Raw genomic sequence first — 18,288 nt, 5'->3', positions numbered from 1 at the left:
ATAGAATAGAAAAATAATATTGTATATTCTTAAAACATTGTGAACTTGGGAAATACATCTGCTATATGTTTTATTTGTTCAAGTGTTATTTTAAATACATAAAGTGCATATATATGTATATTTAAAATGCATATACTTAATGCACAAGAAATAATTTAATTTTTTAGGACAAAAAAAGTATGAATATACACATTTACTTAGAAAGATAAACTGCACATGCACACACTAAAAATCATTTGATTTAACATAAAATTTTCCATGTATCATGGTTGGTAATATTAATTTATTTTATATTTACTCTTAATGAAACGCTGTTATAATATATATTGGCCTTAGCTATATAAAAATATAGGATAGGAATTTTTCAGCCTGTTCAGTACACTAGTCTATTGAGTGAGATTCTACTTTTTGAGTAAATTTAAAATCCTACTGTTATTGAACAAGTGTAAATATGCTGCAAATGCCCAGAGAATACTGTCTAGTGATAGTATATTTCATCCTATATAACAGAAATGAAACTTGAAATACTTTAGATGAAAAGTTAATGATTAAATAAAGCAAGGACAGTGATGACAATGGCCCTCAGGGTACAAATTATTAGAAAGGTTCTAACTATGCATCCCAAATGTAATTAAGCCCTTTCTTGCAATCCAGTTTTCATAACTAGGCTCCTAATCTCTGTGAGTTTAAATTCTGTTTCTGCTGGGCACTTGTGTCTTGCACCTATAGTCCTAGCTACTCAGGAAGACCACAGTTTGAAGCCAACCAGGGAAAATAGTTCACAGGATCCCATCCCAACCAACAACTGGGCAAGGTGGTGTGCACCTGTGATCGCAGTTATGATGGAAAGCGTAAAAGAAAAGGATACCATCTAGGCTGGCCTATGCAAAAAAGTGAAATTCTATCTCCCAAATAACCAGTGCAAAGGGGAATATAGGCATGGTTCTACATGCCTGCCTGGCAAGTGTTAAGCACTGAGTTTAAACCCCAGTATCACAAAAAAAATTTTTCATGCTATAATTCAATATTGTTTTTTCAGGATTGTTTGTCAAATATTAGACAAACTGCAAATTCTAAGGGAAAATTTCCCTGCCTGCTCTTATTTTATGACCTGTTTCAATTTCAGGAGTTCCCAGAACCAGACTCATCTCACATGAACTAGCTGCAACTCTGAGGGTCTTTACAAGCAGCTTAAGTTCAGTAATCACTAGGAAGACTAATCAAGCTCAGAAAACCCTATAACCAATGATTGCAACTTTATACAGTCTGGGAGGCAGGCTTCAAATGTGAAAATTGCATTATAGTCAGGGACTCTTTCATTCTGGCAAGCATGAATGTGTGGTAATATGAATGAATTGTGACCAACACAAGAAACTTACTAGTGCTATAACTTGGGAGTTGTTTTTTTGTTTGTTTGCTTTGTTTTTTTTTTTTTTAAGGCTTACATCATCAAATAACCATGATTCATGCTAGTTTACATGGTTGCACTCAATATTCAACCCCACTCACCAATCACAGGTGTCATATGACTCATAAACCAGTCCTCTGCTCCCTACTTTGTTCTTTTGATACGACCAGTCCCTATTCTGAGTCATCTCACCGGCATACAACACATCATGCCAGCAAGTAGTGTCAGGTGTGACAAGTGGCACTCATAGGAATAACACAGAAACTCCCATACCTAGAAAATTCAAAGGGTTTAGCGCTTACCTCTCAGGAGATGGAAAAATGACCTGACCTAACTTGAGAGATGAAATTCTTTGCTACAAGAAGATTCAATCGATAACCAAAATTATATTAAGGGGAGGTCATTTACAGGAGAGGGAGGGTAAAAGAAGGAAAAAGGTGAATATAGTTGATGTATTCTCTAAACAAGAATGAATACAGCATTTTTAAAACTGTTGAAACCACCAGAAGAATGGGAGTAAGGTAGAAAGAGGAACCAATTCTGTTTGTAATACATACATATATATATAGTATATATATATATATATATAATAGTTCACATATATATATGTATATATATACTATATATATATATATATATATATATATATATATATACAGAAAGAGAGAGAGAGAGAGAGAGAGAGAGAGGGAAGTGTCACAAGCAAACTCCCTGTGTAAACAAACAAAAATGTCATTTTTTTCTTTATTCATTTATTCACATGTACATACATTGTTTGGACCATTTCTATCCCCTGCCCCCCCACCTGGCCCACTCCCTCTCTCCCCCACTCCCCTCACTTCCAAGCAGAAGCTGTTCTGCCCTTCTCTCCAATTTTGTTGAAGAGAAGACATAAGCAATAATAAGAAAGGCACAGCATTTTTGCTAGTTTGAGATAAGGATAGCTATACAGAGAGATTCCTGGCATTGCTTCCATCACATGTGTATTACAACCCTAATTCATTCATCTCTACCAGACCTCTTCATTACTTTCCAGTCACCTTCCCATATTGACCTCTGTCGTTTAAAGGTTACTATATTAGCTCCTCTGCAGTGAGGTCATCAAACACTTTCAAGTTTTGTGTTTCCTACCTTTCCCTATTCCTCCTGTGTGTGTCCTCCCCTTACATTGTGACCCATGTCTAATAATATTACTGCATTTGTTCAAAAATGTCATTTTTGCAAATGGAAAAAGAATGTATGAAAACAATTCCATTTACAATAGCCTCAAACAAAATCAAATACCTAGGTGTAAACCTAACAAAAGACGTGAAAGACTTCTACAAGGAAAACTATACACGTCTGAAGAAAGAGATTGAGGAAGACTATAGAAAGTGGAGAGATCTCCCATGCTCATGGATTGATAGAATCACCATAGTAAAAATGTCGATACTCCCCAAAGTAATCTACATGTTTAATGCAATTCCCATCAAAATTCCAATGACATTCATTAAAGAGATTGAAAAATCTACTGTTAAATTTATATGGAAACACAAGAGGCCACGAATAGCCAAGGCAATACTCAGTCAAAAGAACAATGCAGGAGGTATCACAATACCTGACTTCAAACTATATTACAAAGCAATAACAATAAAAACAGCATGGTACTGGCACAAAAACAGACATGAAGACCAGTGGAACAGAATAGAGGATCCAGATATGAAGCCACACAACTATAAGCAACTTATCTTTGACAAAGGAGCTAAAAATATACGATGGAGAAATAGCAGCCTCTTCAACAAAAACTGCTGGGAAAACTGGTTAGCAGTCTGCAAAAAACTGAAACTAGATCCATGTATATCACCCTATACCAAGATTAACTCAAAATGGATCAAAGATCTTAATATCAGACTCCAAACTCTTAAGTTGATACAAGAAAGAGTAGGAAATACTCTGGAGTTAGTAGGTGTAGGTAAGAACTTTCTCAATGAAACCCCAGCAGCACAGCAACTAAGAGATAGCATAGATAAATGGGACCTCATAAAACTAAAAAGCTTCTGTTCATCAAAAGAAATGGTCTCTAAACTGAAGAGAACACCCACAGAGTGGGAGAAAATATTTGCCAACTATACATCAGACAAAGGACTGATAACCAGAATATACAGGGAACTTAAAAAACTAAATTCACCCAAAACTAATGAACCAATAAAGAAATGGGCAAATGAACTAAACAGAACTTTCTCCAAAGAAGAAATTCAAATGGCCAGAAAACACATGAAAAAATGCTCACCATCTCTAGCAATAAAGGAAATGCAAATTAAAACCACACTAAGATTCCACCTCACCCCTGTTGGAATAGCCATCATCAGCAACACCACCACCAACAGGTGTTGGCGAGGATGCGGGGAAAAATGAACCCTCTTACACTGTTGGTGGGAATGTAGACTAGTACAACCACTCTGGAAAAAAATTTAGAGGCTACTTAAAAAGCTGGACATCGATCTACCATTTGATCCAGCAATACCACTCTTGGGGATAAACCCAAAAGACTGTGACACAGGTTACTCCAGAGGCACCTGCACATCCATGTTTATGGCGGCACTATTCACAATAGCCAAGTTATGGAAACAGCCAAGATGCCCCACCACTGATGAATGGATTAAGAAAATGTGGTATCTATACACAATGGAATTTTATGTAGCCATGAAGAAGAACGAAATGTTATCATTCGCTGGTAAATGGATGGAATTGGAGAGCATCATTCTGAGTGAGGTTAGCCTAGCCCAAAAGACCAAAAATCGTATGTTCTCCCTCATATGTGGACATTAGATCAAGGGCAAACACAACAGTGGGATTGGACTATGAGCACATGATAAAAGCGAGAGCACACAAGGGAGGGGTGAGGATAGGTAAGACACCTAAAAAACTAGCTAGCATTTGTTGCCCTTAATGCAGAGAAACTAAAGCAGATACCTTAAAAGCAACTGAGGCCAATAGGAAAAGGGGAACAGGAACTAGAGAAAAGGTTAGATCAAAAAGAATTAACCTAGAAGGTAACACCCACGCACAGGAAATCAATGTGAGTCAATGCCCTGTATAGCTATCCTTATCTCAACCAGCAAAAACCCTTGTTCCTTCCTATTGTTGCTTATACTCTGTCTACAACAAAATTAGAGATAAGGGCAAAATAGTTTCTGCTGGGTATTGGGGGGGGAGAGGGAGGGGGCGGAGTGGGTGGTAAGGGAGGGGGTGGGGGCAGGGGGGAGAAATGAACCAAGCCTTATATGCATATATGAATAATAAAAGAAAAATGAAAAAAAAAAAAACAAAAATGTCATTTTTTCTTGTACAAAATTGGAGAATGGGTCCTGCCTGGGGGTGGGGGGCTGGTACCATTGGGGAAGGAAGAGGTGGGGAAAGGCATGTGATGTTGACTCCCATGTAAATACTCTGTACATAAATATGCAAGTGGAAGGAATGGGGGAGAGGAGGGTAAAGAAGAATGGTTGAGCGATGAATTCAAGTACATATTGTAAGAACATTTTTAAATGCCACAATGTGCTCCCACCTAGCACAAAAATAATTTTTAAAAAGGACCAAAATCAGAGCCTGGTCTCCATCTAGTTGACAGAGACACCTGATGTTTCAGTGCCACAAAAGCTAGCAGTATCCTTACCCAGTCTTATGTGGCTGTGCTTCATGTGTACTCAGCACTCTGGTAAATCAACCTTATTTTTAGAGAAATAAAATGATAATGATGTACTATAGATAGGTAGGTAGATAGATAACCCCATTCTATTTGAACAAATACAAAAGCAAAAATTAAAATCGACATGCATAATTATCATTTTTATTTACATTATGATTATAAAATTATAATTCTAAAATTTATCTGAAATACTTCCATCTTTGCTATCTCATATAGCAAACATTTTGAAAATAGTTTAGAATTTAAAAACTTTTTTTTAACTGAATGACCAGTGTTGGACAAATCAACTTAAAATAGGCCAGTAGTCTTCTTTTCTTTGTCACAAGGGCATCATATGCTGTTGTCTCCTTTCGACTATTTGAGAATGCATTGTGAATAATGTCTGTGTAAACCAATGGATCCAAATATAAATACAGGCTAACACATTCAATGTTGATATTTGCAAGGCAGTTGAATTAAAAATAAAATGAATGGTTCCTTAAATAAACAATGCCAAAACCAAATTTGGTATCTATGTATAAGTAGATAGTTACTCACACCAAATTTGTTATCTATATATATAAGTAGATAGTTACTCAGTTTCAGAAGGTTTGTTTTCACTGTGCACACAGATTCCTGCTCCACAGAGCCCTTTTCACTGTGCACACAGATTCCGGCTCCACAGAGCCATCGGCATAGCTTTTGCACTCACAGTTCTTTACTCATATTTAAAATAATAGTTTGAAAAGTTGTTCAGTTGCTGGGTCATAGGGACAATTTTTTTTTGGAATTCAGATGATATCATTAGTAAATATGAATAAAAATATGAAAAAATTTATTAACTCTAGATTTTTACTCAAAGCCACGAGCAATGCCTCACTCTAAAATGTTCTGTTCTTAAGGACTCTTTATAATAAAATGAATGTTTTCATATATCTGTAGGAAAATTCGAGAAGTCTGAATTATTAAAGAGAAAAATATTTTGGAGAAAAGTTGTAAGAGTGAGGAATATGAAATCTGAGGGATATGTGACCTCCCTAGCACTTGAAAGTGACAGAATAAGGGATTCAGTCTTCAAAACAATCCTAGATATGAGGACAATCAGGGATATTTAAATGAAACTTGCCAATAAACATTAGTATTGGCCTGAGAGAACCAGCAAGATTGAGTTTGTAAGTTACCCATGAGTTACTAGTCCATTCTAATTTTCATAAATACTCTAAGTTATAAGTATTTTTCAAGTTCACTAAAATATTAGTAAAGGCAAAAATGATAAATAAGGGAAAAATCAATTTTTATCATGTAAATGTAAAGTAGGACTTTTTTGTGGTACTGAGGATGAAACTCAGGGCCTTGTGCATGTTAGGAATACACTTAACCTCTGAGCTACATTCTTAGCCCAAAATAGTACATTTTTTGTCAGAATTAATGATCTTGAATTAGATTGACTGTATAAAATAGCCTAGTGGCTACTTTTGTGCTCATAATTTCTATTTGACTTAAACACCACCTACGGTTAGTATTAATTCAGTATATTATCAATGCAGCTATTTTTATTTTTTGGTGCTACTCACATTTGAACTCAATACCCTTTACTAACTAAGCAGGTATTCAACCACTTGAGCCATGCCCTCAGTCCTTTTGTAAATTTACTTGTTTTCACATAGGATCTTGTGTTTTTGTCCTGGTATGGTCTTAGATCACAATCCCCCTACCTATGCATCCAACATAAATTGTAGCACGGTTTACAGAGGTCCACCACCATTCTTGTTTTAAATGGAGTCTTGCAAAATTTTGCCTGAGTTGACTTGGAATTGCGCTGCTCTCCATGTCTACCTCCTACATACCTAGGAATACAACATGAGTCACCATGCCCAGCCCAATTCACAAGCTATTTTTAAATAACTTAAATATTTGAAACTTTTCCCAAAATTTCATCTTAATATTTTACCAACTTATAATAATATTCTTATCTAATTACAAAATTCATCTGTTACATTATGCAAGTCTTCGAAATATGTAGTTTAGAATTTTAGTTGATGCTTTGGGATTAGTTTGCCTTATTGATTTCTCTGCCACCTAATCATTCTTGATGAGGTGTGAAAGAGGAGGTAAAGACAGTAGGAAGTGTCCTCTCCTAGAGGGTGGATTGAATTTCACTTGCCACTCACTGTCCTTCAGAAATATGAGTACTATGGAATGCAGGCCTTTAAACTTGCCTCCTAATTCTCCATATCTAGAACTCTTATTATTATTATTACTATATTGAAACTTAGTCTTCTCAATCACCATAAGAAAGAACAATCTACACAAACTGTGCTGAAGTCAAAATTTCTTCACAAAAAGGAACTTTTGATCATGGGACCACCCTTATGGAGCACATATGTCCTTGCCCTATAATACTGGAATCCCCTGAATTATTATTTTTTATATGAAGCAACATAAAAATTGTAGGTCAGTAAAATTCCACTTCTGTCCTTTTAAGGTTCTGTGTGTGAGAATTAAAAGTAGAACAAACTAACAGGAGAGAAGAATTCAAATTTATTTAATACAAGTTTTACATTGTACAAGAATCCTCATCAGGAAATGAAGACTCAAAGAAGCAGTCAGTTACTTATGTACAGAATGGTATAGTAAATTGGGAAGAAGAGGCTTCACAATAGGTTATTTTAAATGGTTCATGCAGAATTATTTTGCTTGACTTATTGTCTTTATTGTTTTTCCTGTACTAGAAGGAAATCTTTCTCCTGGTTATTTTACCTCGTGCTTTTCAGAAACAGAAAAGTGGTCAGAATTATCTTATTTTTCAAAGATCTTTAATTTGAAATAGTCAATACATCAGGATGGTACTTTTTAAAACTTGCTTATTGTAGTCAACAAGTTCTTTCAATTCTGCAGTTTCACATGGCTGTTCTGAATTGACACTGAGTTCTCCTCTACCCAAGTGTCTCATATATCCCAGACAACTCTAGGATGATGATAGATGAAAAAGAAATAAATATAAAAGTTGTCTGATTCAATAAAAAATTATTCATCAAAAAGTATTGGTCTCTTTTGATCTTCATTGGATTTGTTTACCATTAGAAAGGACAATGCTACATACATTGGAAAAGCTTAATGTGGTTGGCTTTGACTACAGATTTTGGGGAACTCGAGGTATAAAATTATTTCTAGAGGAAGGTATTACGAAGTCAGTTATCATTTGATGTTTAAGCCTTAGTCAAAAATGCAGCACTTATAAATAGTAAAACTATTCTCTGTCATTTTGATCAAGGCATCTGTTTTGTAATAACTCAGTGCAATGTGAGGTAGACAGCCATAGTTTTCCTCTAGAATCAGGTAAGCTAATTTATACCTAATTCAATAACTTGTATGTTCATATTTTTTGTCATCTATATTTTTCTACTTGCTTGGTGAATTTGTTTTTCAATTTTGTCAGGTGTTTTCTAGGTTTTCAAATGTACATATTTTGCTCTAAAGTTGTAAGTTTTTATATATTATATATTAACTTTATAATTCTATTGTTTACATTCATTTTTTCCATAATATTTGAACTAGTATAGTTCTGTTGTGTAATTTTACCCAACAACATTTTATTCAATTTTTTCTGGATATTCCCTAAATTAATTTTCAAGGTAAGCTTCATGAAATATTTGTAAATTTCCACTATCAAACCCTACTGCAGCAGTTCTTAGGATGGAATTCACTGCATATATTAACATAGTTTGATTATCCTTTGCTTAAAATACTTGGGGCCTGACATGTTCTGGATGCTGGACTTTTTCTTTTTACTTTGGAATACTTACATATACATAATGAGATATATTGGGAATAGGACCCAAGTCTAAGCCAAAAAATCATTTATGTTTCATGCACACCCTACATCTATATCCTGAAGGCAACTTTATTCATTGTGTTTAGTGCATCTGAAATTTTATTTATTTATTTATTCATTCATTCATTCATTTATGGTACTGGGGCTTGAACTAAGAATCTAACGCTTTTACCAGGCAGTCATACTAGCACTTGAGCCATGCCCCCAGCTCTTGAATTTTAAATGCAATCTTCATAAAAGGCATGTGCGGAATTTCCCACTTATGATTTCAAGTCAGCACTCAAAAGGTTTTGATTTTGGAACATTTCAGATTTCTGGATGATATATTTTTGGATGACAGATGATCAATTTATAAAGAGAAGACCATGATGTTTTAACTGGTGTCTGTCTCTTCTTTTTTAAGGGTATTATTATGTGTGTGTATAATTTTTCAGATTTTCTTTATGTTTGATTTTTAAATTCTTACTTTTAATCAGAATATACTTTTACTATTACAGTTATACATGTACAAAAGTACTTTATACTTTCTTCCTTCAAATATTTTGTATCTCATTATTGTTGGATTATCATTCCAATGTATGCCATTTTGTATTATTCTCTGTTAACAAAGTAGTATCTCCATAAGGAGATTTTCAGGTCCTTCTGATAAGCCCTCCTGTTTTCCTTGGGGATATTAAAGTGTCTCAGGAACTCTGAAGCAGTATAACATCCAGGATAATAACATCAGAGTATATTATTACTAAGTCACATAAGGCATGTAGCCCAAAAAGTAGACTAATATTTTTGCCATGGTTTGTCAAGTAAGAGATACTGGTTTTGTATTCCACTTAGTTTTTGATGATTTATATGTATATTTGACCTTTAAATGCATTTCTATTTGAGATTGTATACTGGCTCCCCATGGGTTACATTATAAAGACAAAGCTCCTCACCATGTGTGGTAGATGGTAGTCTGTTCCTGTTTGCTTCCTTGAACTGCTTCTCTCTGAAAATACTTCCCTATCCCAATAATGTGAGAGGTGACTCTGTGACTTGCTGGATAAAATGAGAGAAAATAACATATGGCACTTTAAAACAAAAGCCCTAAGAGCCAACCTGCCCTTTGACAATTTCAGTATGGTTCCAGGTAAATGCTGCTCCATTATTTGGAACAAAAATTAAAATAACAAGGGACAGAGCCAAAGCAGATTTGCTAAAGATAAGTAACCAGTGAGTGAAAATTTAACCTGTGCTGTGGAAAGCTACAATTCTGGTATTGTATTTTTGTCAAACAGAACCTGGGTGGGTTTCAGACAAGTATTGTGACTTTTGCATTTGTCACAATCTGGACCTCAAACTACCACTCAAATTATTACAGTATGTTCTTGTCACTCATTTTTCACACAATATAGGTACATATTATGCAGCAAAAACTGTTCTAAATACTACAGCTAGTGAAATAATTTTCAAAGGAAAATTGGATCATTTTGTAAATATAATTAAAATAATTCAAAAAAAATTGCCATCACTACTCACACCTGTAATCCAAGCTACTTGGGAGGCAGAGATTAAGAAAATCATAGCTCAAGGCCATAGGTAAGAGACCTGCCTTGGACAAAAAATAAGACCCTACCTAAAAAATGCCTAAAAAACAAAAATAGCTCATAGTGGGGCTCTAGTGGTAGAGCACTTGTCTAACAATTGTGAAGTTTGGAGTTCAAAGTCCAGTACTATAAAAATAATAATGATAATAATAATAGTAATAAGAGGAAGTGCTTGTCACCATCCTGCATCATAGAGCTGATGTTTCAACAGGATCCCCCAGATTTCTCTTTAAAGATCCTTAGTCCTATTACTTCCTTTGTCAGTCCTAAAACGTTCCTTTCTGCCACAGAAATATCGACAAACATTTTTCAAGTACGAACTCTCCACTTCTATTTGACATATTTCTAACCCTATGTTCAGATCTTAGTCAAATCATTACATCTGAAAAAGAATAAGGATACTTAATCGCTTGTAGTTTCACAAAACTCAATAACAGAATTAATCAAATGACATGATTTATAGTTAGTACTCAGATTGTATTCTCTAATTAGGTTGTAATTATGTAGTACATATTATGCAGCCTGGTTTTCATACACTAATTTCAGACCTTAAAACAAAGCTATATGAGCAGGTATGATTTTTGCCAAATACCAATTACCATTCTGAGCTAGAATTCATGCTTTTCTGCATCAAAATTTTATTTTTAATATAGATGTGTGAAGAAACCATACAGAGCTCATTTTATAGATAAGATTATTGTTTTGTTTTCCTCAGTAAAAACCAGAGGAATATTGTGAAATTTATACTTATAATTATTCTGTCTTCTTGAATTATTTACATCTTAAAAATTGGATATGGTAGCTCCCCACAGGGTATACATGTATTTATTTATTCTAAGAACCCCTGTGGATGCCTGAAACTAAGATAATACTGAAACCTGAATATACTATATTTTCCTATAAATATGTAGCTATAGTAAAGCTTAATTTAGTCACAATAAGATTAATAACAAAGATTATTAATAAAGTAAAATTATTATAATAATATACTAAATAAAACTGCTAGTATCTTTGCTGTTGTGGTTTGGTCCCCATCTTAAGGAAAATAAGGGTTATCTGAACAGAAATACTGTAACACCATAACATTCTGTATGATAACTGATTTGGCTACTATGTTTCTAAAGATGGATAGTGTATATGGCTTGACTGTGGTGGAAGAAAGGTGATTTATGTTGTGGGAAGGTTGAAGCCAGTTAGCAGGAGATTTTTATCACACTACTCAGAATGGTACTCAATTTAAAACTCATAAAGCGTTGATTTCCTGAATTTTCCATTTAATATTTTTTACCTCAGTTGACCTCAGGTAACTGAAACCACAGAAAGCAAAACCTTAAGCAAGGTGGATTTAGTATACTCTGTATTTTTTGCCTTAAATCCTAACATCTGCATAGCATCAGTCTCTAAGTGAACTGATTCTTTTCTTGCTTGTTTTTACTAGACTTCTCACTTAGCCTTGACTTGTGCCTTCCTGAACACTGATCTCCATCCAAAACTTCTGACAATCTGCAGATGCATCATAATGCTTGTTGTTGTGAATTAGTGTATTTCAAATGAACAAAAGGAGATGTCCCTCTGTCATCCTTATTTAGTGTTTAATCTTGACATTTTAGCCATTTTTAAAATAAAAGCAGGTTATTTATTTAGATAATTCAGTTGAAACTGTTTTTCTCCTTGACCAGATCAGATAAAATAACAGTGTTTAATACTGACTTGGCTAGTTAAGTGTTACTTTAACATTCTTGTCAGTAATTCAAATGAGGGTTAAGTGACTCAAGCAGTAGAGTGCCTGCCCATCAAGCACAAAGCCCTGAGTTCCAATCCATGTTCCAACAAAAAGAAATTCAAGTGATAGTTTATCCATGCTAGTGCTAAGAATATACTTTTCCTTTAGTGACCAGATTCTGTAAAAATGTGGGGAAAAATCAAACATGGCCAATGACTTAAATTAGGGGACATTAAAGATCACTATGGAAATCAGTATGGAGGTTCACCAAAAACTTAAAACTAGAATTTCCATATAATCCAGTTGTACTACTCCTAAGCATTACCCAAAAAAATCAAAGCAAATTTATGATAGAAATGCCTATATACCCATGTTTATCTTGGCAATATTCACAACAGCCTTTTTGTAGAATCAGCCTAGCTAATGGCCTTTAGTATTTCCTCTAGTGTCTAACATATTATTTCTAGGTGTAATTCTTCTTACTCAGAACTGTAAAGAGAAACATGTCCCATTCATACTCCATAATAATTATAAACAGTCTATTTGTATTTTAATCTAGCTTATAGTACATTATTATATACATATTTTTGAGATGACACAAGGTTAAATATATATTCACAATGAAACAGATGAATGTCATAACTTTTCTTTTTCTTCCTTCATCTCCAAGCACTATTCTAATTAAAATACAAAGCAATTATCAACCTAGATTTAGAATGATGGGAAGCATGCAAAATTATTTCATTTTAGATAATAAAGGCAAATATTAGCTTTGAATTACTTATAGGGAAATGATTACTTTACCTTAATAGAATTCTAATGTAAAGTCAGAAAAATAATTGCTTCCTTGAATAAAAATACACAGACATGTTTCTTTTTAGTAAGATTCTTTGTAATTTCACCTGAAATCTTTATTACTTAGCTTATTCAACATACTTTTTACTCCTAAATCTCTAATCATAGCCATTGTATTCAGATGGCCTTAATTCCTTTGGGTGGAGCAGTTAGGGAAATTAAAAGAATTTAAATTATATCTGTGAGATAATTGTATAGAATTTATTATGTAGTAACAATACAAAATGGTATGCATGTAATTGTTAGGATGATTGAACAGTGTACAGAGGTGTGTTATCTTGATTTCTTATAATTTTTTGTAAGCAAAGTGTATCCTATATGTCTATAAAATTACTGTAAAGAGGAGAGGTTATTTACTTCTATAGAGTGACATAAACATCTTTTTCCATACTGATGTAATATCCCAAAACTTGTGAAGGGAAGCTATATGAAAAAAATCTACCTTATCCTAAATTTAAAATACATATTTCTAATTTTGGCTTTCTCTTTATTCATTATAGTATTCCTATTTTCTGTTTGTATATAACTAAGAAAGTTCATGGTTTTATATTTATAGTAACAAGCTAAATACCTATGTCAAGCTTCATTTCCCTATCATCCAGTGTTCTAGCACATCACTTCCCTGTTATCAATTAACTATGACAGTGTCAGTTTCTCCATCTCTGTATTGAAACATAGTCACCAGCACAGGAAACACAAAGTCAGTTTCAAACAAAGCTGATTACTTATATGAAATATTTTCATTATATTCTTCTTGCAATTGGATGCCTATAGTATTGCAGAAATATTTTTATAAAAGAAAAATTCTCAAAGTTATTTCAAATATTTGGAATAATGTAACAAAGACAATATCACCAAACAATGAAAATTTCCACTGAATAATTTTCTTTTCCATTTGGCCAGATATTTAGCCAAAATCTGGCAAGTCTCACTAAAGGAAATGCACTCCTCATTTTCTATGTCATCATTTATAGATCATTTATTTCTCTAAATATATGTACTTGGACCATGCCTTGGTTAGCTCTAGCCTTTTTCTGATTCAATAAAAATATGTTTTATAATACTTCCTTAGACAAGCAGGATAAGCTTCCCCAAAAGTAGTTCCTGAGACTAGATTGTGAAGTTAGATACATTATTATGGAGTTTCACAAAACATTATGTGGTAAAAAAGCTAGAAATTATGCTGGTAAAGAAAATAAATCAAAAATATATTATTAAACCTGCTCCTACCTTCTGAAACTGTACCTGAATCACACTTGAAAATTCTAGGAAATGTTATAAAATGCTTTGGGGGTGTGAAGGAATGTGAACTTTAGTTTGAAGCTTCTTGAGTGGTTTCTTATTCAGCTGTACATTACTATAATGAAGTACTTGAGGAAACAAATCTTTCAAAGAGTAAAGTTTTATTTAGCTTACAGTTTTGGAAGATCAGAGTCCAAAACTGGGCCGAATCTCATTGGCTTCATTTCTGATATGGACAGTAAATCTCAGTACAAAATGCCAAGAGTATCTGTAGGAGTAAACAGCCATCTCAAACTGGAGCGTAGAGGGAAATGCCTAGATCCCACAAGCTGCATTAGATTGCAAACATCTAATGAACTAAGTACCCCCAACTAGGTCTCACGTCTTCAAGGTCTACAGCACCACCAAATATTCCTGCTCTAGAGACCAAGTCTTTATTATTGACCTCCGGGGGATACTCAACCTACAAACTATAGAAGATTGGTTGGATGGTGAAAGGCTGGAAGGATGAAGAGTGACAGAGGAATCCGAGCAGAGAATGGGGAGCTGTAATCTGTGAGTACATTTTGTCTTTCTGGACTCAGGCAGAGCAGTCCAGAACAGTAGATTCTAGAAAGATTATGGATAATTCTGTATACTGTACTAGAAAGATTATAGAGAAACAGATGAAGAAACTGAAGTGAATTAGTAGAATATTAACAAGAGATAGACAGCATCTCTTACAGATTGAATGGTGTCTTTAATGTTTACATAGGTCTACATTAGAAATGGCCCTTTGGTATAGTAATGATAAAGAACTGAAGAATGGACATTAATCTGAGTTAACTCATTCAAACCCTGGTTCTGCATTGATGACTATATTGTATTTTGATGTTCTTCTTTCTGTAGAATACCTGTTCTGAGAAAATGCACTCTTGATTTACAGACATATTCATAAATGAAACACAAAGAGAATTTATAAGCTTTTCAGCCTGCACTGTGAAAACTATTTCCTTTCCCGCCTCTGCCAAATCACTCTTAAACCAACTGAGTGGGGTTTCACAACATGGAATGCTTATTCTCTTTTCCAGCTCTATTCTACTAGGATGATGTCTTGTATTGCAATCCAAAATAAAAGGAGTAAATCTAACATGACAGACTTCTGAAAAAATGATGCTGAAACACACTTTAATACCTATGAATTGGCCTTTGTAAATTCACTAAGGCCTACACTAAAAATTTATCCATGAGCTCTCAATCTTCTCTAATTGCTTCCCTATTCTTTGCTTAAGTCATGAAAAATCTGAGATTCTTGATTTCTCAAGGATTTTTTACTACTTAAGTTTTTCTTGTCTCACTATATTAGTGCATGGAACTGGGTTAGAAGATAAACTATATAAATCACAAGGTTTCATTAAAAAAAATCTTAGTCATTCTTTCTTTTCCTGAAAGATTTCTGTGGCTTTCTTGGGGGATAAAAGCTGCCTTATTATAAAGCCTCTTACTTAAGTTTTTGGATTTGCCTGAACAGTCATTCACTAATACTCAAACATTCTACAATCCCAGGATAAAAATCCTTCAGTCATGTTTCCCCAGTTGTGCTGTGACACTAAAATCCTACCATCTCCAGGTGTTTCAGTCCTTGATTAAACTGTGCCATGAACTGGGTGCTGGCTTGTATGCATTGGAAGCTGTGATCTCACTGAGCTTTAACTAGGAAGAGTGGATATGGGATATTGAAAGAATTATTCCTCTCTAGGCTTATATATATATATTATATATATATAATATATTTGTGTGTGTGTTATACGTATATATACATATGCACATATGTCATATCATTATCACTCAAAGTACATATCTATCATGCTAAATATGTCATATATATATATGTGATGATATTATAGTAAATTGAGCTTCATTAGTCTCTTTGGTAAAGGTATTATATTTTTTTCAGTTGTCAAAAGGCAAAATGTCCAATAGCTCTGCAAAAAGAGAGTGAAAAAAACTACAAAATACCATTCTGTGAATTTCCCATTTATGCTTTATCCTTATTGAAATAGATTGTCTTTTGTTCATGAATTTTGAACATGGATAAATAGTGTGTCCTTACATTCTCCTTCAACTAAGGTGGTGTTGCTGACCTCCTACATTTCATATCCATCATAAGATGAAAGCCCATTAGCTTAGTTCACATCAGAATTTGTCCTCGTCAACACAAGTTTGTCACAAATAATTCTCTGTTCTCCCTTGTGAGATTGTGAAGGAGTTATTATAGATGTGTTGGATGTAGAAAGTGATAGCACATTGCTGTGATAAACTCGTTAGCACTGCTACTATTTCAGTAAAGTTTTTATGTTATTTGAAATATAGGATAAGCAGATACAAAAATCTCTGTGGGTATTTCACACTCATAACTTTATTTCCCTTTGTGACTGGGGAATACCGCACATATACTTTCGCGTCTATTAAACATTAATTTCACTGTATTTTTGTCCCCATATTTTCTCTTACTTCTTGACCTTACTTATGTGAATGAGAAATCATATATTTTATTATACTGAACGAGCAAGAGCTGATTCTAAAAGAAAAAATTTATATCCTGTGTTAAGAATTGAAGTTCATTGGGGTTTTTTGTTGTTAGTTTTATAATCAAAAATACAAAGAAAAAAGAAAAACACAGTTGACAAATGGATGCTAGAGTTTTAGAGAATAAAGCCCCAGTTCCATTTAATCTAATCCTAAACAGAGCCAAGCACAATGCCAAGTATAATGCTTTCTGATAGATTTTGATTAGCTGTGCTTGGCTAGTTCCTCTTCACATTACTTCAGTTCACACTCATTTTAAAGACTAGATGGGATTTCTCCATAGCAGAGGCATGTCCATTGGGATAAGGAAAAATCAGGCACAGCCACTATTTCCCTTGCTTGCTCACATACACAATAGCCTGGTTTCCCTGATGCTTCACCTGAACCACGCAAACATTTTGCCCTTATTGCCAGCTGGATCCATCTCTGTGATTTCCTTTTATCTTGCTCATAAATATTATTTCAAAAATAAATGCAATATGGTTTAAAATACAAAAGTAGCGATGAATACTAGGATGCCACCTGGTATTTCTCTTGTCTTCAAAGTAAAATACATGTAAGCTATTCATGAGAATTTGAATCTTACTACTAATGACCTCAAGGAAAGAAGATTGTGCAGTCTTTCAAAATTCTTTTCTCTGTTTATCAATCTGAAATATTGACATGTTTAACTAATTTCTGTAGATTAGGCTTATCTCATTTCATTTTCACCACTCTGTGAAGGTGGAAAAATAAAGCTGTGGACTTTTTAAAAATCTGGTTAGAGTGGTATATTAATGTTTATATAATTTTAAATAGATTATAGTTAGCTTGCATATTTTTTCTATGCTTTTCATTTCTTTCCTTCTTCTATTATTGTTCTACCTCTACAGTGCAGCTATAATACCTATTTTTGAATAATAATAATAAAATGAAACATTAAATTTAATAAATTCAAATGAACATATATTTCTGAGGTTAAGATCACACAAAAACTTAAGTAATTTTATGTACATTTTTTTCCTTATTATTCTCTCAGAGAGCTAGTTTTTCTTACTCATTTCTCAGTCCTTTAGATACCCATGTTTCCACTTGCCCAGACATTTTCATATTTGTTTATTCTTGGTTGGAACCATATGTTTCTTTGGCTGCTTCAATGACATTTTTGCATTTCATTTGCTTTGCCCTCTAACCAATGATGTGTCTTTTTAAAATCCACATATAATATAATTTGGTAAGCAAGAAGTTCCAAATAATAAAGCACATATTTACTAAGTACGTCTCATCTTTAGACTTACTGACAAATGTTATAATGAAATACAAACAAGGTATGATCTTATTATCTGGTGGCATCAGGAGATGCTTCCTCAAAGACCACGGGATGGTTCAGGACATACCAAGTTTTAAAATAGGTGACAGACATAGAAT

The sequence above is a fragment of the Castor canadensis genome, chromosome 10 (assembly GCF_047511655.1).
Source record: "Castor canadensis chromosome 10, mCasCan1.hap1v2, whole genome shotgun sequence".
NCBI classification, from domain to species: Eukaryota; Metazoa; Chordata; class Mammalia; order Rodentia; family Castoridae; genus Castor; species Castor canadensis.
This window is presented reverse-complemented; position numbering follows the sequence as displayed.